The following is a 26,458-nucleotide window of genomic DNA, read 5'->3' on the forward strand; positions in this document are numbered from 1 at the left end:
GTGAGTTTGTGTGTGAGTCTGAGAGTGTGAGAGTGGGTGTATGTGTGTGTGAGTCTGAGAGTATGAGAGTGTGTGTGTGTGTGAGTCTGAGAGTGTGTGAGTCTGAGAGTGTGAGAGTGTGTGTGTGTGTGAGTCTGAGAGTGTGAAAGTGAGTGTATGTGTATGTGAGTCTGAAAGTGTGAGTGTGTGTGCGAGTCTGAGAGTGTGAGAGTGAGTGTATGTGTGTGTGAGTCTGAGAGTGTGTGAGTGTGTGTGTGAGTCTGAGAGTGTGAGAGTGAGTGTATGTGTGTGTGAGTCTAAAAGTGTGAGAGTGAGTGTGTGTGTGAGTCTGAGAGTGTGAGTGTGTGTGAGTCTGAGAGTGTGAGAGTGTGTGTGTGAGTCTGAGAGTGTGAGAGTGAGTGTATGTGTGTGTGAGTCTGAGAGTGTGTGAGTGTGTGTGTGAGTCTGAGAGTGTGAGAGTGAGTGTATGTGTGTGTGAGTCTGAGAGTATGTGAGTGTGTGTGTGAGTCTGAGAGTGTGAGAGTGAGTGTATGTGTGTGTGAGTCTAAAAGTGTGAGAGTGAGTGTGTGTGTGAGTCTGAGAGTGTGAGAGTGAGTGTATGTGTGTGTGAGTCTGAGAGTGTGAGTGTGTGTGAGTCTGAGAGTGTGAAAGTGAGTGTGTGTGTGTCTGAGAGTGTGACTGTGTGTGTGAGTCTGAGAGTGTGAGAGTGAGTGTATGTGTGTGTGAGTCTGAAAGTATGTGAGTCTGAGAGTGTGAGAGTGAGTGTATGTGTGTGTGAGTCTAAAAGTGTGAGAGTGAGTGTGTGTGTGAGTCTGAGAGTGTGAGAGTGAGTGTGTGTGTGTCTGAGAGTGTGACTGTGTGTGTGATTCTGAGAGTGTGAGAGTGAGTGAATGTGTGTGTGAGTCTGAAAGTGTGTGAGTCTGAGAGTGTAAGAGTGAGTGTATGTGTGTGTGAGTCTGAGAGTGTGTGTGTGTGAGTCTGAGAGTGTGAGAGTGAGTGTATGTGTGTGTGAGTCTGAGAGTGTGAGTCTGAAAGTGTGAGAGTGAGTGTGTGTGAGGGTGAGTGTGTGTGAGTCTGAGATTGTGTGTGTGAGTCTTAAAGTGTGAGAGTGAGTGTATGTGTGTGTGAGTCTAAAAGTGTGAGAGTGAGTGTGTGTGTGAGTCTGAGAGTGTGAGAGTGAGTGTATGTGTGTGTGAATCTGAGAGTGTGAGAGTGAGTGTGTGTGAGTCTGAGAGTGTGAGTGTGAGTCTGAGAGTGTGAGTGTGAGTCTGAGAGTGTGAGTCTGAGAGTGTGAGGGTGAGTGTGTGTGTGAGTCTAAGAGTGTGTGTGTGCGAGCCTGAGAGTGTGAGAGTGTGTGTGTGTCTGAGAGTTTGAGTGTGAGTCTGAGAGTGTGAGTCTGTGAGTGTGAGGGTGAGTGTATGTGTGTGAGACTAAAAGTGTGAGTGTGTGTGTGTCTGAGATTGTGAAAGTGAGTGTATGTGTATGTGAGTCTGAAAGTGTGAGTGTGTGTGTGAGTCTGAGAGTGTGAGAGTGAGTGTATGTGTGTGTGAGTCTGAGAGTGTGTGAGTGTGTGTGTGAGTCTGAGAGTGTGAGAGTGAGTGTAAGTGTGTGTGAGTCTAAAAGTGTGAGAGTGAGTGTGTGTGTGAGTCTGAGAGTGTGAGAGTGAGTGTATGTGTGTGTGAGTCTGAGAGTGTGAGTGCGTGTGAGTCTGAGAGTGTGTGAGTGTGTGTGTGTGTCTGAGAGTGTGACTGTGAGTGTGAGTCTGAGAGTGTGAGAGTGAGTGTGTGAGTCTGAGAGTGAGTGTGTGTGAGTCTGAGAGTGTGAGAGTGAGTGTATGTGTGTGTGGGTCTGAAAGTGTGTGAGTCTGAGAGTGTGAGAGTGAGTGTATGTGTGTGTGAGTCTGAGAGTGTGTGAGTGAGTGTATGTGTGTGTGAGTCTGAAAGTGTGTGAGTCTGAGAGTGTGAGAGTGAGTGTATGTGTGTGTGAGTCTGAGTGTGTGTGTGTGTGAGTCTGAGAGTGTGAGAGTGAGTGTATGTGTGTGTAAGTCTGAGAGTGTGAGAGTGTGTGTGTGTGAGTCTGAGAGTGTGAGTCTGAAAGTGTGGGAGTGAGTGCGTGTGAGGGTGAGTGTGTGTGAGTCTGAGAGTGTGTGTGTGTGAGTCTGAAAGTGTGAGAGTGAGTGTATGTGTGTGTGAGTCTAAAAGTGTTAGAGTGAGTGTGTGGGTGAGTCTGAGAGTGTGAGAGTGAGTGTATGTGTGTGTGAGTCTGAGAGTGTGAGAGTGAGTGTGTGTGAGTCTGAGAGTGTGAGCGTGAGTGTGTGTCTTAGAGTGTGAGTGTGAGTCTGAGAGTGTGAGTCTGAGAGTGTGAAGGTGAGTGTGTGTGTGAGTCTAAGAGTGTGTGTGTGCGAGTCTGAGAGTGTGAGAGTGTGTGTGTGTCTGAGAGTGTGAGTGTGAGTCTGAGAGTGTTTGTCTGAGAGTGTGAGGGTGAGTGTATGTGTGTGAGTCTAAACGTGTGAGTGTGTGTGTGAGTCTGAGAGTGTGAGAGTGGGTGTATGTGTGCGTGAGTTTGAGAGTGTGAGAGTGTGTGTGTGTGTGAGTCTGAGAGTTTGAAAGTGAGTGTATGTGGGTCTGAAAGTGTGAGTGAGTGTGTGTGTGAGAGTCTGAGAGTGTGAGAGTGAGTGTATGTGTGTTTGAGTCTGAGAGTGTGAGAGTGAGTGTATGTGTGTGTGAGTGAGTCTAAAAGTGTGAGAGTGAGTGTGTGTGTGTGTGAGTCTGAGAGTGTGAGCGTGAGTGTATGTGTGTGTGAGTCTGAGAGTGTGAGTGTGAGTCTGAGAGTGTGAGTCTGAGAGTGTGAAGGTGAGTGTGTGTGAGAGTCTGAGAGTGTGTGTGTGCGAGCCTGAGAGTGTGAGAGTGTGTGTGTGTGAGTCTGAGAGTGTGAGGGTGAGTGTATGTGTGTGAGTCTAAAAGTGTGTGTGTGAGTCTGAGAGTGTGAGAGTGGGTGTATGTCTGTGTGAGTCTGAGAGTGTGAGTGTGTGTGTGAGTCTGAGAGTGTGAAAGTGAGTGTATGTGTATGTGAGTCTGAAAGTGTGAGTGTGTGTGTGAGTCTGAGAGTGTGAGAGTGAGTGTATGTGTGTGTGTGAGTCTGAGAGTGTGAGAGTGAGTGTGTGACTATGAGATGGTGAGAGTGAGTGTGTGTGTGTCTGAGAGTGTGAGTGTGTGTGTGAGTCTGAGAGTGTGAGAGTGAGTGTATGTGTGTGTGTGAGTCTGAGAGTGTGTGAGTGTGTGTGTGAGTCTGAGAGTGTGGGAGTGAGTGTGTGTGTGTGTTTGAGAGTGTGACTGTGTGTGGGAGTCTGAGAGTTTGAGAGTGAGTATATGTGTGTGTGAGTCTGAAAGTGCGTGAGTCTGAGAGTGTGAGATGAGTGTATGTGTGTGTGAGTCTGAAAGTGTGAGTGTGTGTGTGAGTCTGAGAGTGTGAAAGTGAGTGAATGTGTATGTGAGTCTGAAAGTGTGAGTGTGTGTGCGAGTCTGAGAGTGTGAGAGTGAGTGTATGTGTGTGTGAGTCTGAGAGTGTGTGAGTGTGTGTGTGAGTCTGAGAGTGTGAGAGTGAGTGTATGTGTGTGTGAGTCTAAAAGTGTGAGAGTGAGTGTGTGTGTGAGTCTGAGAGTGTGAGTGTGTGTGAGTCTGAGAGTGTGAGAGTGTGTGTGTGTGTGTGAGTCTGAGAGTGTGAAAGTGAGTGTATGTGAGTCTGAAAGTGTGAGTGTGTGTGAGTCTGAGAGTGTGAGAGTGAGTGTATGCGTGTGTGAGTCTGAGAGTGTGTGAGTGTGTGTGTGAGTCTGAGAGTGTGAGAGTGAGTGTATGTGTGTGAGTCTGAGAGTGTGACTGTGTGTGTGAGTCTGAGAATGTGAGAGTGAGTGTGTGAGAGTCTGAGAGTGTGAGGGTGAGTTTGTGAGTCTGAGAGTGTGAGAGTGAGTGTATGTGTTTGTGAGTCCGAGAGTGTGAGAGTGATTGTGTGTGTGAGTCTGAAAGTGTGAGAGTGAGTATGTGTGTCTGAGAGTTTGAGTGTGTGTGAGTCTGAGAGTGTGTGTGTGAGTCTGAAAGTGTGAGAGTGAGTGTATGTGTGTGTGAGTCTAAAAGTGTGAGAGTGAGTGTGTGTGTGAGTCTGAGAGTGTGAGAGTGAGTGTATGTGTGTGTAAGTATGAGAGTGTGAGAGTGTGTGTGTGTGAGTCTGAGAGTGTGAGTCTGAAAGTGTGAGAGTGAGTGTGTGTGAGGGTGAGTGTGTGTGAGTCTGAGAGTGTGAGAGTGAGTGTATGTGAGTGTGAGTCTGAGAGTGTGAGTGTATGTGTATGTGAGTCTGAAAGTGTGTGTGTGTGTGAGTCTGAGAGTGTGAAAGTGAGTGTATGTGAGTCTGAAAGTGTGAGTGTGTGTGAGTCTGAGAGTGTGAGAGTGAGTGTATGCGTGTGTGAGTCTGAGAGTGTGTGAGTGTGTGTGTGAGTCTGAGAGTGTGAGAGTGAGTGTATGTGTGTGAGTCTGAGAGTATGTGAGTGTGTGTGTGAGTCTGAGAGTGTGAGAGTGAGTGTATGTGTGTGTGAGTCTGAAAGTGTGAGAGTGAGTGTGTGTGTGAGTTTGAGAGTGTGAGAGTGTGTGTATGTGTGTGTGAGTCTGAGAGTGTGAGTGTGTGTGAGTCTGAGAGTGTGAGAGTGAGTGTATGTGTGTGTGAGTCTAAAAGTGTGAGAGTGAGTGTGTGTGTGAGTCTGAGAGTGAGTGTGTGTGTGTCTGAGAGTGTGACTGTGTGTGTGAGTCTAAAAGTGTGAGAGTGAGTGTGTGTGCGAGTCTGAGAGTGTGAGAGTGAGTGTATGTGTGTGAGTCTGAGAGTGTGAGTGTGTGTGAGTCTGAGAATGTGAGAGTGAGTGTGTGTGTGTGTGTGTCTTAGAGTGTGACTGTGTATGTGAGTCTGAGAGTGTGAGAGTGAGTGTATGTGTGTGTGAGTCTGAAAGTGTGTGAGTCTGAGAGTGTGAGAGTGAGTGTATGTGTGTGTGAGTCTAAAAGTGTGAAAGTGAGTGTGTGTGTGAGTCTGAGAGTGTGAGAGTGAGTGTGTGTGTGTCTGAGAGTGTGACTGTGTGTGTGAGTCTGAGAATGTGAGAGTGAGTGTGTGAGAGTCTGAGAGTGTGAGGGTGAGTTTGTGAGTCTGAGAGTGTGAGAGTGAGTGTATGTGTTTGTGAGTCTGAGAGTGTGAGAGTGATTGTGTGTGTGAGTCTGAAAGTGTGAGAGTGAGTATGTGTGTCTGAGAGTTTGGTGTGTGTGAGTCTGAGAGTGTGTGTGTGTGAGTCTGAAAGTGTGAGAGTGAGTGTATGTGTGTGTGAGTCTAAAAGTGTGAGAGTGAGTGTGTGTGTGAGTCTGAGAGTGTGAGAGTGAGTGTATGTGTGTGTAAGTATGAGAGTGTGAGAGTGTGTGTGTGTGAGTCTGAGAGTGTGAGTCTGAAAGTGTGAGAGTGAGTGTGTGTGAGGGTGAGTGTGTGTGAGTCTGAGAGTGTGAGAGTGAGTGTATTCGAGTGTGAGTCTGAGAGTGTGAGTGTATGTGTATGTGAGTCTGAAAGTGTGAGTGTGTGTGTGAGTCTGAGAGTGTGAAAGTGAGTGTATGTGTATGTGAGTCTGAAAGTGTGAGTGTGTGTGTGAGTCTGAGAGTGTGAGAGTGAGTGTATGTGTGTGTGTGAGTCTGAGAGTGTGAGAGTGGGTGTGTGTGTGACTATGAGATGGTGAAAGTGAGTGTGTGTGTGTCTGAGAGTGTGAGTGTGTGTGTGAGTCTGAGAGTGTGAGAGTGAGTGTATGTATGTGTGTGAGTCTGAGAGTGTGTGAGTGTGTGTGTGAGTCTGAGAGTGTGGGAGTGAGTGTGTGTGTGTGTTTGAGAGTGTGACTGTGTGTGGGAGTCTGAGAGTTTGAGAGTGAGTATATGTGTGTGTGAGTCTGAAAGTGAGTGAGTCTGAGAGTGTAAGATGAGTGTATGTGTGTGTGAGTCTGAAAGTGTGAGAGTGTTTGTGTGTGTGAGTCTGAGAGTGTGAAAGTGAGTGTATGTGTATGTGAGTCTGAAAGTGTGAGTGTGTGTGTGAGTCTGAGAGTGTGAGAGTGGGTGTATGTGTGTGTGAGTCTGAGAGTGTGAGAGTGTGTGTGTGAGTCTGAGAGTGTGAAAGTGAGTGAATGTGTATGTGAGTCTGAAAGTGTGAGTGTGTGTGCGAGTCTGAGAGTGTGAGAGTGAGTGTATGTGTGTGTGAGTCTGAGAGTGTGTGAGTGTGTGTGTGAGTCTGAGAGTGTGAGAGTGAGTGTATGTGTGTGTGAGTCTAAAAGTGTGAGAGTGAGTGTGTGTGTGAGTCTGAGAGTGTGAGTGTGTATGAGTCTGAGAGTGTGAGAGTGTGTGTGTGAGTCTGAGAGTGTGAAAGTGAGTGTATGTGAGTCTGAAAGTGTGAGTGTGTGTGAGTCTGAGAGTGTGAGAGTGAGTGTATGTGTGTGTGAGTCTGAGAGTGTGTGAGTGTGTGTGTGAGTCTGAGAGTGTGAGAGTGAGTGTATGTGTGTGTGAGTCTAAAAGTGTGAGAGTGAGTGTGTGTGTGAGTCTGAGAGTGTGAGTGTGTATGAGTCTGAGAGTGTGAGAGTGTGTGTGTGAGTCTGAGAGTGTGAAAGTGAGTGTATGTGAGTCTGAAAGTGTGAGTGTGTGTGAGTCTGAGAGTGTGAGAGTTAGTGTATGTGTGTGAGTCTGAGAGTATGTGAGTGTGTGTGTGAGTCTGAGAGTGTGAGAGTGAGTATATGTGTGTGTGAGTCTGAAAGTGTGAGAGTGAGTGTGTGTGTGAGTCTGAGAGTGTGAGAGTGAGTGTATGTGTGTGTGCGTCTGAGAGTGTGAGTGTGTGTGAGTCTGAGAGTGTGAGAGTGAGTGTATGTGTGTGTGAGTCTAAAAGTGTGAGAGTGAGTGTGTGTGTGAGTCTGAGAGTGAGTGTGTGTGTGTGTCTGAGAGTGTGACTGTGTGTGTGAGTCTAAAAGTGTGAGAGTGAGTGTGTGTGCGAGTCTGAGAGTGTGAGAGTGAGTGTATGTGTGTGTGAGTCTGAGAGTGTGAGTGTGTGTGAGTCTGAGAATGTGAGAGTGAGTGTGTGTGTGTGTGTGTGTGTCTGAGAGTGTGACTGTGTATGTGAGTCTGAGAGTGTGAGAGTGAGTGTATGTGTGTGTGAGTCTGAAAGTGTGTGAGTCTGAGAGTGTGAGAGTGAGTGTATGTGTGTGTGAGTCTAAAAGTGTGAGAGTGAGTGTGTGTGTGAGTCTGAAAGTGTGTGAGTCTGAGAGTGTGAGAGTGAGTGTATGTGTGTGTGAGTCTGAGAGTGTGAGAGTGAGTGTATGTGTGCGTGAGTCTGAAAGTGTGAGAGTGAGTGTGTGTGAGTCTGAGAGTGTGAGCGTGAGTGTGTGTCTGAGAGTGTGAGTGTGAGTCTGAGAGTGTGAGTCTGAGAGTGTGAGGGTGAGTGTGTGTGTGAGTCTAAGAGTGTGTGTGTGCGAGCCTGAGAGTGTGAGAGTGTGTGTGTGTCTGAGAGTGTGAGTGTGAGTCTGAGAGTGTGAGTCTGAGAGTGTGAGGGTGAGTGTATGTGTGTGAGTCTAAAAGTGTGAGTGTGTGTGTGTGAGTCTGAGAGTGAGTGTGTGTGTCTGAGAGTGTGAGAGTGAGTGTGTGTGTGTGTCTGAGAGTGTGACTGTGTGTGTGAGTCTGAGAGTGTGAGAGTGAGTGTATGTGTGTGTGAGTCTGAAAGTACATGAGTCTGAGAGTGTGAGAGTGAGTGTATGTGTGTGTGAGTCTAAAAGTGTGAGAGTGAGTGTGTGTGTGAGTCTGAGAGTGTGAGAGTGAGTGTATGTGCGTGTGAGTCTGAAAGTGTGAGAGTGAGTGTGTGTGAGTCTGAGAGTGTGAGCGTGAGTGTGTGTCTGAGAGTGTGAGTGTGAGTCTGAGAGTGTGAGTCTGAGAGTGTGAGGGTGAGTGTGTGTGTGAGTCTAAGAGTGTGTGTGTGCGAGCCTGAGAGTGTGAGAGTGTGTGTGTGTCTGAGAGTGTGAGTGTGAGTCTGAGAGTGTGAGTCTGAGAGTGTGAGGGTGAGTGTATGTGTGTGAGTCTAAAAGTGTGAGTGTGTGTGTGTGAGTCTGAGAGTGAGTGTGTGTGTCTGAGAGTGTGAGAGTGAGTGTGTGTGTGTGTCTGAGAGTGTGACTGTGTGTGTGAGTCTGAGAGTGTGAGAGCGAGTGTATGTGTGTGTGAGTCTAAAAGTGTGAGAGTGAGTGTGTGTGTTAGTCTGAGAGTGAGTGTGTGTGTGTGTCTGAGAGTGTGACTGTTTGTGTGAGTCTAAAAGTGTGAGAGTGAGTGTGTGTGTGAGTCTGAGAGTGTGAGAGTGAGTGTATGTGTGTGTGAATCTGAGAGTGTGAGTGTGTGTGAGTCTGAGAGTGTGAGAGTGAGTGTGTGTGTGTGTGTGTCTGAGAGTGTGACTGTGTATGTGAGTCTGAGAGTGTGAGAGTGAGTGTATGTGTGTGTGAGTCTGAAAGTGTGTGAGTCTGAGAGTGTGAGAGTGAGTGTATGTGTGTGTGAGTCTAAAAGTGCGAGCGTGAGTGTGTGTGTGAGTCTGAGAGTGTGAGAGTGAGTGTGTGTGTGTGTCTGAGAGTGTGACTGTGTGTGTGAGTCTGAGAGTGTGAGCGTGAGTGTGTGAGTCTGAGAGTGAGTGTGTGAGAGTCTGAGAGTGTGAGGGTGAGTGTGTGAGTCTAATAGTGTGTGTGTGAGTCTGAGAGTATGACAGTGTGTGTTTGAGTCTGAGAGTGTGAGAGTGAGTGTATGTGTGTGTGAGTCTGAAAGTGTGTGAGTCTGAGAGTGTGAGAGTGAGTGTATGTGTGTGTGAGTCTGAGAGTGTGAGAGTGTGTGTTTGAGTCTGAGAGTGTGAGTGTGTGTGTGAGTCTGAGAGTGTGAGAGTGGGTGTATGTGTGTGTGATTCTGAGAGTGTGAGAGTGTGTGTGTGAGTCTGAGAGTGTGAAAGTGAGTGAATGTGTATGTGAGACTGAAAGTGTGAGTGTGTGTGCGAGTCTGAGAGTGTGAGAGTGAGTGTATGTGTGTGTGAGTCTGAGAGTGTGTGAGTGTGTGTGAATCTGAGAGTGTGAGAGTGAGTGTGTGTGAGTCTGAGAGTGAGTGTGTGTGAGTCTAAAAGTGTGAGAGTGAGTGTGTGTGTGTGTGTCTGAGAGTGTGACTGTGTGTGTGAGTCTGAGAGTGTGAGAGTGAGTGTGTGAGTCTGAGAGTGAGTGTGTGTGAGTCTAAAAGTGTGAGAGTGAGTGTGTGTGTGAGTCTGAGAGTGTGAGAGTGAGTGTGTGTGTGTGTGTGTGTCTGAGAGTGTGACTGTGTGTGTGAGTCTGAGAGTGTGAGAGTGAGTGTGTGAGTCTGAGAGTGAGTGTTTGAGAGTCTGAGAGTGTGAGGGTGAGTGTGTGAGTCTAAGAGTGTGTGTGTGAGTCTGAGAGTGTGAGGGTGTGTGTGTGAGTCTGAGAGTGTGAGAGTGGGCGTATGTGTGTGTGAGTCTGAGAGTGTGAGAGTGATTGTGTGTGTGAGTCTGAAAGTGTGAGAGTGAGTGTGTATGTCTGAGAGTTTGAGTGTTTGTGAGTCTGAGAGTGTGTGTGTGTGAGTCTGAAAGTGTGAGAGTGAGTGTATGTGTGTGTGAGTCTAAAAGTGTGAGAGTGAGTGTGTGTGTGTCTGAGAGTGTGAGGGTGAGTGTATGTGTGTGTAAGTCTGAGAGTGTGTGTGTGTGAGTCTGAGAGTGTGAGTCTGAAAGTGTGAGAGTGAGTGTGTGTGAGGGTGAGTCTGAGAGTGTGAGAGTGAGTGTGTGTGAGTCTGAGAGTTTGAGAGTGAGTGTGTGTGTGTGAGTCCGAGAGTGTGAGTCTGAAAGTGTGAGAGTGAGAGAGTGTGAGTGTGAGTCTGAGAGTGTGAGTTTGAGAGTGTGAGAGTGTGTGTGTGAGTCTGAGAGTGTGAGAGTGAGTGTATGTGTGTGTGAGTCTGAGAGTGTGAGAGTGAGTGTGTGTGTGTCTGAGAGTGTGAGTGTGAGTCTGAGAGTGTGAGTCTGAGAGTGTGAGGGTGTGTGTGTGTGAGTCTGAGAGTGTGAGGGTGAGTGTATGTGTGTGAGTCTAAAAGTGTGAGTGTGTGTGTGATTCTGAGAGTGTGAGAGTGGGTGTATGTGTGTGTGAGTCTGAGAGTGTGAGTGTGTGTGTGTGTGAGTCTGAGAGTGTGAAAGTGAGTGTATGTGTATCTGAGTCTGAAAGTGTGAGTGTGTGTGTGAGTCTGAGAGTGTGAAAGTGAGTGTATGTGAGTCTGAAAGTGTGAGTGTGTGTGTGAGTCTGAGAGTGTGAGAGTGAGTGTATGTGTGTGAGTCTGAGAGTGTGTGAGTGAGTGTATGTGTGTGTCAGTCTGAGAGTGTGAGAGTGAGGGTGTGTGAGTCTGAGAGTGTGAGAGTGAGTGTGTGTGTGTCTGAGAGTGTGAGTCTGAGAGTGTGTGTGAGTCTGAAAGTGTGAGAGTGAGTGTATGTGTGTGTCAGTCTGAGAGTGTGAGAGTGAGGGTGTGTGAGTCTGAGAGTGTGAGAGTGAGTGTGTGTGTGTCTGAGAGTGTGAGTCTGAGAGTGTGAGTCTGAGAGTGTGAGGGTGTGTGTGTGTGAGTCTGAGAGTGTGAGGGTGAGTGTATGTGTGTGAGTCTAAAAGTGTGAGAGTGTGTGTGAGTCTGAGAGTGTGAGAGTGAGTGTGTGTGTGTGTCTGAGAGTGTGACTGTGTGTGTGAGTCTGAGAGTGTGAGAGTGTGTGAGTCTGAGAGTGAGTGTGTGAGAATCTGAGAGTGTGAGGCTGAGTGTGTGAGTCTAAGAGTGTGTGTGTGAGTCTGAGAGTGTGAGAGTGTGTGTGTGAGTCTGAGAGTGTGAGAGTGAGTGTATGTGTGTGTGAGTCTGAGAGTGTGAGAGTGATTGTTTGTGTGAGTCTGAAAGTGTGAGAGTGAGTGTGTGTGTCTGAGAGTTTGAGTGTGTGTGAGTCTGAGAGTGTGTGTGTCTGAGTCTGAAAGTGTGAGAGTGAGTGTAGGTGTGTGTGAGTCTAAAAGTGTGAGTGTGAGTGTGAGTCTGAGAGTGTGAGAGTGAGTGTATGTGTGTGTAAGTCTTAGAGTGTGAGAGTGTGTGAGTCTGAGAGTGTGAGTCTGAAAGTGTGAAAGTGAGTGTGTGTGAGGGTGAGTGTGTGTGAGTCTGAGAGTGTGAGAGTGAGTGTGTGTGTGAGTCTAAGAGTGTGTGTGTGCGAGCCTGAGAGTGTGAGAGTGTGTGTGTGTCTGAGAGTGTGAGTGTGAGTCTGAGAGTGTGAGTCTGAGAGTGTGAGGGTGAGTGTATGTGTGTGAGTCTAAAAGTGTGAGTGTGTGTGTGAGTCTGAGAGTGTGAGAGTGGGTGTGTGTGAGTCTGAGAGTGTGAGCGTGAGTGTGTGTCTGAGAGTGTGAGTGTGAGTCTGAGAGTGTGAGTCTGAGAGTGTGAGGGTGAGTGTGTGTGAGTCTGAGAGTGTGAGCGTGAGTGTGTGTCTGAGAGTGTGAGTGTGAGTGTATGTGTGTGTGAGTATAAAAGTGTGAGAGTGAGTGTGTGTGTGAGTCTGATAGTGTGAGAGTGAGTGTGTCTGAGAGTGTGACTGTGTGTGTGAGTCTGAAAGTGTGAGAGTGAGTGTGTGTGAGTCTGAGAGTGTGAGCGTGAGTGTGTGTCTGAGAGTGTGAGTGTGAGTCTGAGAGTGTGAGTCTGAGAGTGTGAGGGTGAGTGTGTGTGTGAGTCTAAGAGTGTGTGTGTGCGAGCCTGAGAGTGTGAGAGTGTGTGTGTGTGTGTGAGTCTGAGAGTGGGTGTATGTGTGTGTGAGTTTGAGAGTGTGAGAGTGTGTGTGTGTGTGTGACTCTGAGAGTGTGAAAATGAGTGTATGTGGGTCTGAAAGTGAGTGAGTGTGTGTGTGAGTCTGAGAGTGTGAGAGTGAGTATATGTGTGAGTGAGTCTAAAAGTGTTAGAGTGAGTGTGTGTGTGAGTCTGAGAGTGTGAGAGTGAGTGTGTGTGTCTGAGAGTGTGACTGTGTGTGTGAGTCTAAAAGTGTGAGAGTGAGTGTGTGTGTGAGTATGAGAGTGTGAGAGTGAGTGTATGTGTGTGTGAGTCTGAGAGTGTGAGTGTGTGTGAGTCTGAGAGTGTGAGAGTGAGTGTGTGTGTGTCTGAGAGTGTGACTGTGCATGTGAGTCTGAGAGTGTGAGAGTGGGTGTATGTGTGTGTGAGTCTGAAAGTGTGTGAGTCTGAGAGTGTGAGAGTGAATGTATGTGTGTGTTTAAGAGTCTAAAAGTGTGAGAGTGAGTGTGTGTGTGAGTCTGAGAGTGTGAGAGTGAGTGTGTGTGTGTCTGAGAGTGTGACTGTGTGTGTGAGTCTGAGAGTGTGAGAGTGAGTGTATGTGTGTGTGAGTCTGAAAGTGTGTGAGTCTGAGAGTGTGAGAGTGAGTGTATGTGTGTGTGAGTCTGAAAGTGTGTGTGTGTGAGTCTGAGAGTGTGAGGGTGAGTGTATGTGTGTGTAAGTCTAAGAGTGTGAGGGTGTGTGTGAGTCTGAGAGTGTGAGTCTGAAAGTGTGAGAGTGAGTGTGTGTGAGGGTGAGTGTGTGTGAGTCTGAGAGTGTGTGTGTGTGAGTCTGAAAGTGTGAGAGTGAGTGTATGTGTGTGTGAGTCTAAAAGTGTGAGAGTGAGTGTGTGTGTGTGTGAGTCTGAGAGTGTGAGAGTGAGTGTATGTGTGTGTGAGTCTGAGAGTGTGAGTGTGTGTGTGAGTCTGAGAGTGGGTGTATGTGTGTGTGAGTTTGAGAGTGTGAGAGTGTGTGTGTGTGAGTCTGAGAGTGTGAAAGTGAGTGTATGTGGGTCTGAAAGTGTGAGAGTGAGTGTTTGTGTGAGTGAGTCTAAAAGTGTTAGAGTGAGTGTGTGTGTGAGTCTGAGAGTGTGAGAGTGAGTGTATGTTTGTGTGAGTCTGAGAGTGTGACTGTGTGTGTGAGTCTAAAAGTGTGAGAGTGAGTGCTGTCCGCAACACGGACAGCAAAAATTGCACACGCGAGCAAATAACATTTCCATGGGAGATCGGGTCACGATGAAACATCGTGAACACGGTTTTCGGCATAACTTGGGCATAATAGAACCAAGCAGCAAATAAGTCGCATTTCAACTTCCAAACCAAAACAACTTAAGCTGTGTGAGACAAAAGATATGATCCCCGAGCAAGGGAGGGAATAATTAAGCTCGCTTAACGCGTAGGTTTTCGCGACAAATATAATTCAGTAACAAAAACATGGATTCGAATATTTTTTTTAATATATATAACTCGACTCGACGCGAATCATCGGGCTGGTTAATGGATAACTTAGGTGGCGCCGTCACGAGGCCCCCCCCACACCCCTTCTTCCAGAACGACACACAGCTGTGTCTTCAAAGCTAATAAACACACGGACAAACACGCACGCGAAACACATGGACGGACACGCACACGACACACACACGGACGCAGATGTTCACCCCCACAGGAATGTTTTATGACAGCCTTTGAACAACTCGGGAAACTGAGTGGAATTTCCAGATATAAGCCAAGGAAAAATCCATCCAAAGAGCTTGTCACGGGGCGTCGCCCCATCTCGTCAAGGGCTCCGGCTCCACCAGAGATCGTCCGGGCCACGGGCCCCACCAGAGATCGTCCGGGCCACGGGCCCCACCAGAGATCGTCCGGGCCATGGGCCCCACCAGAGATCGTCAAGAAGTTTTCGTCATCAAGAATGACGAGGTTCGCGGGGTAGCGACGTGCCGCTACAAGCCGAGGTCTGCACCACCTGAGAAGAATCGCTACCGAGTCGCCGAGCTGCGAGTGAAGCCAACAAAGACGCCAACGTCCACCCTGCCACGAACGAAGCATCGCTCCTCGTCAGAGTGACGACCAGCGAACAACCCGCAGGAAAGGCGGAGATCGCCACCGAGCGCCACCGAGCGCCACCGAGCGCCACCGAGCGCCACCGAGCGCCACCGAGCGCCACCGAGCGCCACCGAGCGCCACCGAGCGCCACCGAGCGCCACCGAGCGCCACCGAGCGCCACCGAGCGCCACCGAGCGCCACCGAGCGACACCGAGCGACACCGAGCGCTACCGAGCGACACCCAGATCGACCAGCATCAACCAAAACCGGCTCGTCATCCCGCCGTGGAGAAAGAGAGTCAAAGTCTTCCGAACGAGCGCCACCGTCAGAGCTGCAGAGAGGCGCCATCGCGCCGTCAGCTACCAAGTACCGCCAAGCGCCGGCGCTCTCCTCACCGCGGAGAAAGTCTCGGCTGCAACTCGCACGGACAGAGGTCGTATCGCTCCCCACATACAGACTCAAGGAAGCACAGAGAAAATCTTGTCAAACCAGTTTCCTTTGTCATAGAGTCTCGCCGAAGCATTAATTAAAACAGAGCCAGATTCGCTCTCCCACACACACGCCCTCACCCACCATTATATCAAAGATTCCGTTAAAAGGATTTTATACTTGCCGATGAATCTATTGACATATACTTTCGCCTCTGGGATACAATAAGTGCTTTTTATTACCGCAAAATGAAGTGTGTCATGCTTGTTTTCAAACTCGGCCAGTCGCCGATTGTGATCGATACAAAAACGAACTAATGAGATGCCTGGTGGAAAGGTAGAGGTTACGATTGTTAGGAGGGTTTTTAGCCATTCAGTTCGTTAAATGCACAATATCGCAAATGCATAAGAGTTTTGAGTTATTCAATTTAGTAAATGCATAGTCTCGCAAATGCATAAGTGTTTATTCATTCATTTTAGTTAAATGCATAGTCTCGCAAATGAAGAAGTATTTTTAGTTATCCATGTTCGTTAATTGCATAATCTTGCTCATGAATTATGGACACATGTTTAACCTGCATGATAGAATGTCACATGCTTGTTAGAATAAAATTGTTATCACAGAAGCATATCGAGTGTTCCTTCCAAGTCCATGCAAAACTATCTTATTCTTGATAACTGTATCCGTGATGAGATATGAAAATGGAGACCTAAAATATCATAACACACACTAGGATAATCGGTAAACGTTTAATCGATGATAATCGTGTTATCCTGATTGATAACTCTGGATAAACGAAGCTGAGCCTAATTATCATAACTGCACACATTAACATAATCACAAGCATCCGCATAAATTACAACGATTATCTCCGTGATTATCATAATGTATGCATAGAATTACTCACATTATCATAATTTATGCATATTAACTCACACATTAACATAATTAATGCGATTTGCGCATTTTTCGGAAAATTATTAATTTTTATTATTTTCATCAACATTTCATAATCCAACACATACAACAGGCGAGTTCCGAGGAAGCCAGAGTCCAGACCCGCACCTTGGCTGGGTCGGGTCAGATTAGCCTCCCCTAGGTTAATTGTAGCCGGAGGACCCCAGAGCGTAGCCAGATTAGTGTATCTAGGCTGTGTACCTAGGCTGTGTACCTAGGCTGTAACAGAGTATGAGGACTGTTGGAGTGTTGTATTGTAATAAAGAAGTTACCTCTACAAGTGTCTCCGGAACCCATTACATATACATGCCCGTCTGAAGTTTGCCAATGAACATCTGAATGATTCAGAGGACAACTGGTTGAAAGTGTTGTGGTCAGATGAGACCAAAATGGAGCTCTTTGGCATCAACTCAACTCGCCGTGTTTGGAGGAGGATGAATGCTGCCTATGACCCCAAGAACACCATCCCCACCGTCAAACATGGAGGTGGAAACATTATGCTTTGGAGGTGTTTTTCTGCTAAGGGGACAGGACAACTTCACCGCATCAAAGGGACAATGGACGGGGCCATGTACTGTCAAATCTTGGGTGAGAACCTCCTTCCCTCAGCCAGGGCATTGAAAATGGGTCGTGGATGGGTATTCCAGCATGACAATGACCCAAAACACACGGCCAAGGCAACACAGGAGTGGCTCAAGAAGAAGCACATTAAGGTCCTGGAGTGGCCTAGCCAGTCTCCAGACCTTAATCCCATAGAAAATCTGTGGAGGGAGCTGAAGGTTCGAGTTGCCAAACGTCAGCCTCGAAACCTTAATGACTTGGGAGAAGATCTGCAAAGAGGAGTGGGACAAAATCTCTCCTGAGATGTGTGCAAACCTGGTGGCCAACTACAAGAAACGTCTGACCTCTGTGATTGCCAACAAGGGTTTTGCCACCAAGTGTAATAAATGCCTGTCAGGCGATGCTGGTCTCCGTTCGTCTTTTATTTAGGTTTTTCTCCGCACCCCCACTGGCCTCTTTCTCGGACCAGTGCTGTCTCGCGTGCGCCCCGCGCACGCTCTCTCTCCCGAACCAGTCGTCTCACGTGCACCCCGCGTACGCTCTCCCTCTCCCGGACCAGTCCTGTCTCGCGTGCGCCCCGCGTAGGCTCTCTCCCTCTCTCTCTCTCTCTCGTGCCCGCACACTCCCCCGTTAACTCCCCTATTCCCGCACTCCGCACACCGCTGGACGACGGCGTGCAGAGGTCCTTCGGCCACGTGGCCGATGGCGCGGATCCCTCTCACCACCCAACGTGGCTCAGCCTCTTAGATTCCCCGACTGCCCCAATTTCTTCCGGGCTCCCACTTATATACATTCCCCCCACGTGACCCTGACTCCTCCCCTTCCGGATCCTCAGATCCGGCCTTCCCATACTATCACTCTCTCTCCCGCTGGCTCCGCCCCCATTCACCTCGCCCCCCATTGGAGCCGAGGCGAACGGTGGCCCCTCCCACACGCCCCGCAGACCAGGCTCCGCCCCCCAATACCCCGGGCCGTGTGATTGGACCCGAGCCCAGCAACAACCCCATTTACGCTCGCATTACACAAATACTAAGGCATGTTTTGCAGAGGGGTCAAATACTTATTTCCCTCATTAAAATGCAAATCAATTTATAACATTTTTGACATGCGTTTTTCTGGATTTTGTTGTTGTTATTCTGTCTCTCACTGTTAAAATAACCCTACCATTAAAATTATAGACTGATCATTTCTTTGTCAGTGGGCAAACGTACAAAATCAGCAGGGGATCAAATACTTTTTTCCCTCACTGTAGCTAAATTGGTATATACAGAAGTGGCCCACAATAGGTCAAAACCCACGAACAATAAACCCGCGATATTCAAGGGTATCTTTACTGTGTGCATTGTACATGTGTGTGATGTGTAAAATTTGTATATTGTGTGCAAGTGTATGGTGTGCAGTAAACTAAATAATAATTCAATAATTGGGAAGACATTGGGGAGCAATGCATGAAGGCAACGCCACGCAAGGCAGCCACTTTAATGGTAATCTTTAACGGTTAACATGTAAAATCAACATCACTTCATGCATAACCATCAAATTATACTTGTAGATTATGAAAAAAGGCATTCTCCTTTACAATTCGACAATATTTTACAGCATGTATTCTTGTAGTGAGAGAAGCCTGTGAAAGAGGTGAACATTATGGAGATTATTTATGTCACGCTCCTGGTTACAGACTTCCCACTCCCCTTCACATGCATGGCCTGTCTACTCTGGTTTGTCCAAAAAGTCCACCCACACCTCCACATCCACAAACTCTTGGGGCTCGCCTCGCTCTCCCTGTATGAATGCTCCTCCTGCTTCAAGCTACCTCTATCCAACTGGATGTCGAGTCCTGGATTTAAATCTTCATATTCACATGTCACCATTTCTTCACTGTTTACCTTAAATGTTTCACTTTTCACCTTCAGTTCTTCACTTTTCACCTTCAGTTCTTCACCTTTCACCTTCACTTCGGCAATTTGCACCATCACTTCTTTACATTCCACGTTCACTTCTTCATATTCCACCTTCACAGCTGGTGACATTGCTAAGCTGGGGTTGTTTTCTGGTTCTTTTTCCATGCGAGATGGGGTTAGTGCGGCACACTGACTTTCGCTTCTAGATTCCACGTCCGTCTTATGGATCTTATCATGCTTCTTTCGGTCTTTTGGACATGCAAATGATTTTCCACACGCAGTAGACTTGAAGGACTTCTTGCTCGAGTGCGTTTTCTGGTGATTTTAAAGTTGTGATTTTCGTAAAAATGCCTTCCCAGACACAGTGCACTTGAAGGGCTTTTCTCCCGTGTGTGTTCTTTGATGTTTACAAAGATATCTTGACGCTGTAAATTCCTTCCCACACATGGTGCACTTGAAGGGCTTCTTGCCTGTGTGTGTTCCTTGGTGATTGTAAAGAGATCCTGACGGTTTGAATGTTTTTTCACACAAAGTGCACTTGAAGGGCTTCTCGCCAGTGTGTGTTATCTGATGAATTTGAAGATTTTCTAACCGGAAAAATATCTTCCCACACACAGTGCACTTTAAGGGCTTCTCACCAGCATGTGTTTTCTGATGTCTGTTACGATTTGATGACTGTGTAAATGTCTTCCAACATGCAGTGCACTTGAAGGGCTTCTCATCAGTGTGTGTTCTCTGGTGGTAGCAAAGATATCTCGACTGTCTGAATGCTTTTCCACACACAGTGCACTTGAAGGGCTTCTCGTCAGTGTGTTCTCTGTTTCTTCAAGTCGCCCATATGATCCGTGCTATATGGACACTGGACACATCAGTGCCTTTTACTCCCAGCCTGTGCCAAGTCCCTCTGCTCCATGTGATTCATTCTACAAATATATATTTACATACATATTAGACACAATATAAAGTCAGATTACACTTCACGAGACCCCATAGAGCGCTGATTCGTTATAGTGCTCTTTGTCCTGGTTAATTTTTTCACCCAAAAAATAGCAAAATTAGTAAAGAGCTGACAACTGAGAACACACAGCAGCGCGAGCCAAGGAAAACTAACTGCCCCCCATCGTTCGCTGTCAATGAGAGCGGCACATGGCTCTGAGCCAACCAGACCCCACTCCCCGAGATTCGATTATCATGATTCGTGATCACTATTACATTAAAACATAGACTTCTTTAGCCAGTTGAGAACTCGTGAGATCAGTAAAGTCTCAGGCTCCAATTAAAATAAACCTCATTACATAAATTTAGACTGAGGCCATCACAAAAATCAAAGAGGTCCTTGTAGCATTTCTCTGAAAATGACCAGGACTAGGAGCGCAGCAGCTCCTAGAACTTAATCTCCCTCCGCTGCCTTGTAGAAGTACAGTAGGATTCTCTCATAAGTACAGTACATAACTAATGTCATACTTTTTTTTATTCATGAAACAATGTTAACCATCTGTATTATTATTAGCACTACTGCTGATACCCCAATTAAGCCCTCATATATTACTCATACCAAAGAAATAATGTCAAGAATGCATCCCTATGCATTATACAATGGGGGTATTATGACCCTTTGCAGCGCTGATTGATTGGCGCTCATTTCTCCAGGAATAACACATCTGGAAGAAAGCATCTGGAGGAGCGCTAAGTGAGCTCTGCTTGTATAAGGGCAAGGGCACCTGCACCGACTATGGAAGCTACCGGTTAATTTTCCTCCTCTCCCAGTGCCAGGACAGGTTTTTCCCACTCCGCACCTCCAATTATCATGGTTGGCTACGTACAGTGCGATAGAAGTTAAACATGAACACATACATCATGCTTGTGGTATATTTTACCATGAGCATCAAGACTGCATTAACCACAGATCACACTTGTGGTATATTTTACTCCAAGCAAGATGTGTGGTTAATATAAATTTGATGATGCTTTGCAATAGGTGTCTATTTGGTGTTTGAATATCGTAACAACTCCTGTATTATTGCCAGAAAGGATGCCAATTATTTTTTCATAATCTTGATATTGGCAAAAATATACAATGGATCAATTCTTTTTATTTACGATGTAAAGCGCAGTGAGCTATCCGTTATTTTTCAGAGGCAATCTGGCCATAAATGATAATAGCTCATCTCGAAATGTTCGATATATCAACGCGACACTTGGGAATTTATAGTAGCAGCCAAATTATTCAAACCGTATTTTTCTGTGGAGGGAAAATCCGGAGGTCCCTGAGAAAAATCGACATGACCATTATGGGGAGAACATGCAGACGCCACTCACACACAATCTTATTCACACAAGCTAAATCAATCACTCACAAGAACAACAACTACCATTCCCCACTCAGGGGCGGTGATGTCACCACGGCGCGTGAAGTGTCGAACGCCCGCTGGTAGGTCACAGGACAGACCCAGGTGCCATGGGTTGACTGACCGAGATGAATGGCCAATGCACCTACTGTACCTAACTTGCTGTGTTTTAGCGACCCAGCGCTCCACTTGTTGTGTCGCTCATCTGCCGTCTGCTGTTGGAGGGGGACTACTTCCAACTGCCCAGTAACGTCCTTCATGAACCTCCTCCACAACGGTCGGTCTTGACACTGCTGATACCACTCATCTGAAAGTTAAATCAGCTCCAAATCCGTCTGTACCATATCAGTCCATCTCTTATCTAGCCCATGACGCACCTGTTCCGCACCTGTTCCATACCCATTTAGCCCCATCTGGCCAAACAGAAGCTGCTTGGGTATGCCATGGCTGGGCATGCCGTGGCTGGGCATGCAGTGGCTGGGCATGCAGTGGCTGGGCATGCAGTGGCTGGGCATGCAGTGGCTGGGCATGCAGTGGCTGGGCATGCAGTGGCTGGGCATGCAGTGGCTGGGCATGCAGTGGCTGGGCATGCAGTGGCTGGGCATGCAGTGGCTGGGCATGCAGTGGCTGGGCATGCAGTGGCTGGGCATGCAGTGGCTGGGCATGCAGTGGCTGGGCATGCAGGTTATATGACCCAATCAACGAAGCCTTACCCAACAGAGCAGCTCACTGACGGGAATGTATCCAGATCTTTCAAAGATTAATGAGATCATCACACAATCCTGCCTGGTTAATTCCAGGATGGATCGTAGGCAAGCCAGCCTGAAAGCTTCAAATGGGCATAGATGTTCCATTAGATGGGTCCATGTATCACAAGCAAAGGGAAGGGCATAACTGTGGCCGAAAAGACCTGGAGCTTAGTGTGGAGTGACAGACCAGGTAGCTTCCACACAGCATTATTTAGCAAATGAAGTTATGCCGCTCGATTAATTCGGAATGAGACTTCCTACTGTCAAAACGGAGCCGGTCATGAGCACACTGCCCAGGTATCGAAAACGCTCTACTCTATCCACAACTGCCTCATCACCAATTGGGAGTTGTGGGGGTTGAGTCTTTGATGGCACAAAAATCCCAGGCAAATGCTTAGCTATGCTGGGGCTGATGGTAAGGCCCCACCTCTTTTTGGCACCCTCCAGGTTCAGCTGCAGCTCCTCCAACTCTTCCTCTGAGTGAGCAGCAATCACCAGATCATCAACATATATAACATGGTTGAACAATAAGCAGCCATCCCTTGACTGCACCCGGGCATCGATCAGTCTTGCATTGTATCTTTACCAGATGGAAATTCCTCTGGTACAGCCATTGAAGGCTTGACGAACTACATGGTCGAAATAGATCTTAAATAATATGGGAGCCAGAGTACATCCCTGTCACACCCCAAGGTAAACAGGGAATGGCTCCGACTCTCAGCCTGGGACTGCCCACCACCTTGAAGGTCCTTAATGACTGTGAGCATAGAGTCAGGGACTCCAGAAGCACAAAAACACAGAGCCCACACCTATGTATGGTATCATAGGCCTTGACCAGGCCAATAAAGCAGAGATGTAGGTTCTGTTAAAATTCCTGACACCTCGGCTGTAGTAGACAAACAGAAAATATGGCATCTGTGCAGGACTGCCCTGGCCTGAAACCATATTGGGGCTCCGCAAGCCTCTCTTCAGTGTGCATGGCAAGGCGATGTTGAATAATCCTTGCGAGGACCTTTCCAGGCACATTGAGGGAGATGCCCCTGTAGTTACAGTATGTGCGGTCCCCCTTCTTAAAGAGGGGGACCACCAGGGGATCCTTCAAATCCTGTAGAACCCATCCAGTGATCTAGAGTGTTATTATGATGTCATATAGGGCAGTCTGCACACAAACACCACCCTCCCTCAGCATTTATCTTAGGAGATCATCTCTGCCTGGCATGTTTCCTGGTCTCAGACTCTGGATTGTCATCTGTACTTTCTCAACAGATGCCACTTTAGCCAGCCACTAACAGGGGGTGGATACTTCCCAAATCTGAGACATGGCAGCCTCAACAGGGTCATCCTCACTGTGCTCCATGATGTTTTACAAGCTGAGGGATTTCCCCACCCCCAAGACCTCACATACATGTTCACCACATCTGCAAACTTGTTCCTGGGTGTTGGAGAGCAGATCACCTTTCTTTCCCTTTGATGGATTTCAAGAGTGATTTGCGATCGCAGGCTACTGAGGCAGACTCCATCTCCTCAGCAACCCATGACCACCACCTATTCTTGCAGCGCAGCACGACTCTCCAAACTTCAAAGCAAAAGCTCCAGTAAGCATCCTCATTTTCTGACATGGGATGCTGTAGAGTGTAGATCAGGGGTCCTCAAACTTTTTAAACAGGGGGCCAGTTCACTGTCCCTCAGACCGTTGGAGGGCCGGACTATAGTTAAAAAAAAACTATGAACAAATTCATATGCACACTGCATATATCTTATTTTGAAGTAAAGAAACAAAACGGGAACAAATACAATATTTAAAATGAAGAACAAGTAAAGTTAAATCAACAAACTTGCCAGTATTTCAATGGGAACTATGGGCCTGCTTTTGGCTAAAGAGATGGTCAATGTCCGGTTCCATATTTGTCACTGCTTGTCGTAACAAGTAATGCAAGTGTGCATCCGTTAGTCTAGATCTGGTTGGAGATTTCAAATGTTTCATTCTGGAAAAAGTCTGTTCACAGACATAAGTGCTGCCAAAGATGGTTGCCATTTTGAGTGCATGGTTCCTGAGATGAGGATATGTCTCAGAGGAGAGAGATGCATAGAAATTATGAAGGCTGCTTGACTTGAATGCGTCTTTCAGAGTCCCAATTCTGCAGTTCAGCCAGTCACGTAGAAGGGAAGTAATAAAATAATAAAAATAAAACATAATAAAATAATTCTCACGACGTTTCGGCCACAACGCAAGCAGCCGTCCTCAGGTGAAAACCAGGTCTGTCGAGACGACAGAGTCTGAACGAAACAGCACACGAGCTTGGAGCATATATATAAGCTGGGCGCCTTGACAAAAGAATTTGCATATCAAGAATAATTTAGCATATTTATGGGAAATGCAGGAATGTGATTAGTACTACATATGCCCGTGCATTATGCAGGATTAGCAGCATCAAAGGGAGGGGTAGCATTAATACTCCTTCCCTTTATTAATGCTACCCCTCCCTTTGATGCTGCTAATCCCGCATAATGCGCGGGCATAATTAGTACTATTCACATACCTTCATTTCCCATATCCCCTCCCTTTGATGCTGCTAGTCCTGCATAATGCACGGGCATATGTAGTACTAATCACATTCCTGCATTTCCCATAAATATGCTAAATTCCTCTTGATATGCAAATTCCTTTGTCAAGGCGCCCAGCTTATATATATGCTCCAAGCTCGTGTGCTGTTTCGTTCAGACGCTGTCGTGTCGACGGACCTGGTTTTCACCTGAGGACGGCTGCTTGCGTTGTGGCCGAAACGTCGTGAGAATTATTTTTATGTTTTATTTTTATTATTTTATTACTTCCCTTCTACGTAACTCTAATGAAGTTAACACAAGATACCACAATTTTCATAACAGTCCCACTTCAGTGATTTACTACACAGCGCTTGTTGGTGGATGAGGCAGTGTATGGCTATTGGATGAAAATGGTTATGTTTGTCCATCTCTTGGTTAATGCGAGCAATTACTCCTTTCTTAGACCCCACCATGCTAGGAGCACCATCAGTTGTCACACTGGCTAGTTTAGCCCAGTTCAGCTCCAAACCATTCAGTTTGGCAAACCTTTTCATAGATATCCTCTCCTGTAGTTGTCCCTTTGATGCTTTGCAATGCAGCAAGCTCTTCTGTGACTTCGAAATAGTCATTCGTCCCACGAATAAAAATTAGAAGTTGTGCAGAATCACGAACATCATTGCTTTTGTCGAGTGCCAAGGAAAAATAGTAAAGTTTTTTTGTGGAGTTTTGCAAATGCTGATGCAAATTGTCTCCCATTTCTTCAATTCTCCGTGTAATTGTAGGTCCTGAAAGACTCACTGTACTAAATAAATCGGCCTTCTCTGGACACATCTCTTTGGCAACAGAAAGGCATTCTTTAACAAATTCTCCCTCCACGAATGGTCTGCCAGTGCACGCTATTAGCTTGGCAACTTGAAAACTTGCTCGCAGTGATGAAATATTTAGCTGCTTCTGCTTCACAAAAGTATTTTTCTGAGTTGTTAATGTATTTTTCAGTTTTAATATTTTATCTTTTCTCACTTCTCCGACCAAACAATCATATTTATCTTTATGTTGAGTTTCAGTGTCGACGTAAATTGTATTCTTTGAACACAGACACTATATTCTGGCATATCAGACACACAGCTCTTTCCTTGTACTGCATGAAAAAGTAATCATAAGTCCACTGTTCTTTGAATATCCTACACTCCGAGTCAATTTTTCTCTTTCTTGACATCATTGTTTCCTAGGGAGTCAAAATTGCTATTAGTAAAATACCAATATATATACAGCGCTACAAAAACAATATACCAGCAATAACTTTGCCCACACAGAGACATACAGACTGCACTGCCCATCAATGCAGTCTGATTGGGGGAACTCCGCTTTTACCCCAGGCTCACACTGGTGCGGGTGCCATTAAAAAGTTAATTACACCTGCAGTTTTGTTCACAGCGCAGCCGGCCCCTCCCACATGCCCTGGCTTCCTCTGAGTGCTGGGAGGTGGAGTAGTAGTCCGGCTGCGCTGTTCGGTTCCTCCCACCGCCTGAAGCTTGATTGCGGCCGGACTACAATTCCCATGACCCAGCGCTTCAGCCGGCCAGCCAATCGGCGGCGGCTGCCCCCTCTCCCTCTTCCACCAATGACCGTCCTTCTCATGTAGAAAATAAGTAACAGACAGGCAGCGGCGGCAAAAACACCCGGCGGGCCGGATAAATGTCCTCGGCGGGCCGCATGTGGCCCGCGGGCCGTACTTTGAGGACCCCTGGTGTAGATGGTGGAAGTGGGCATATCCCTATGTTACAGCCAGCCGGAGCACCTCCTCCTTCAGCCAGGGTCATCTGGAAAGTTCTGGACTGCAAACCCAATGCAGATGCATGAGCTAGTCCTGAACCTAAACCATTTCCCCTCAGCATCAGGAGGAAGATGCCAACCAAAGCTGCACACGATGTTGAAATTCCTACTTGCAACTATACTTAACTCTCTGAGACCAGGCTACTGTGGGTTTGAATGGGGTCCTAGATGGACACCCACCACCGGAGTGGAAAAATGGCAGGTGCATCTTACAGATGACAAGCCGGTGGTCAGGGGCAGATCAGCTCATGGTAGATCCTAGTGTGAAGGACATAGGCCCACATCCAATGGTCTGTCGCTACATAGTCCAGCAGATATTCTTGCCTGGACTCGGTGTGCATCTATGATGTTGCGTGGATGCGGCGATGCCAGAACAGTGTGTTGGTAATTAGAAGCCCATGGGCTGCACAGACGTTTAGCAGCCTTCTATTGATATTATTGAGTGGATCTGGCCCATGCCTTCCAATCACTCAAACCTATGTGTCTGCATCATGAATCTGCCAGATGGAGTTTGGCCAGAAGGCATAACAAAGCCTGTCCTCTGGGGCCTCCAGCATGAGCTTATTTCGGTGTTTCCACCGTGGTATTTGGTAGAAGTGCAAGATGGAGGGTTATCAGCACCGAGCATACACTAACCAAGCTACATAGACATTCATGACTCAAACTCCCACCACCATGACCCACAAACACACAGCCTGTACTACCAGGTATCAAGGCTATATAGTCCAGCAGATGTTGTACCATACACAGCCTGCACAACGCGCACACCGCCTGCGTCGCACTGTAAATACTGTAGTACACCAAACACATCGCTATCCAAGCCACAGTACACCACACTACAGTATGCACATGTAAACATACTCGGACACGAACACACGCACAAAGCTAAGCAAATGCACAGACACGAGGACACATAATATACACAAATAACACAAATACTGTACACAGATGCACGTCGACTCACGGACGCGAACGAAAAAACGGGTGCCAAACAAACCGCCAATTGATACGTTAAACAATAACCCTTTATAAACACACACTAATAACACACCTAGATACATACCACTGTATACAAAAAGACAAAGATCCTCCCTATAGCCTTCACAGACTTGTTGGGGCAAGTGCTGTTAGCGAGCACCTATTAAGGCCGGCACGGAACACGAGGGATTGGGTGGCCAACACCACGCCCAGCCAGCCTTTGTCTCC

The sequence above is a fragment of the Lampetra fluviatilis genome, chromosome 4 (genome assembly GCF_964198595.1).
Source record: "Lampetra fluviatilis chromosome 4, kcLamFluv1.1, whole genome shotgun sequence".
NCBI lineage: Eukaryota > Metazoa > Chordata > Hyperoartia > Petromyzontiformes > Petromyzontidae > Lampetra > Lampetra fluviatilis.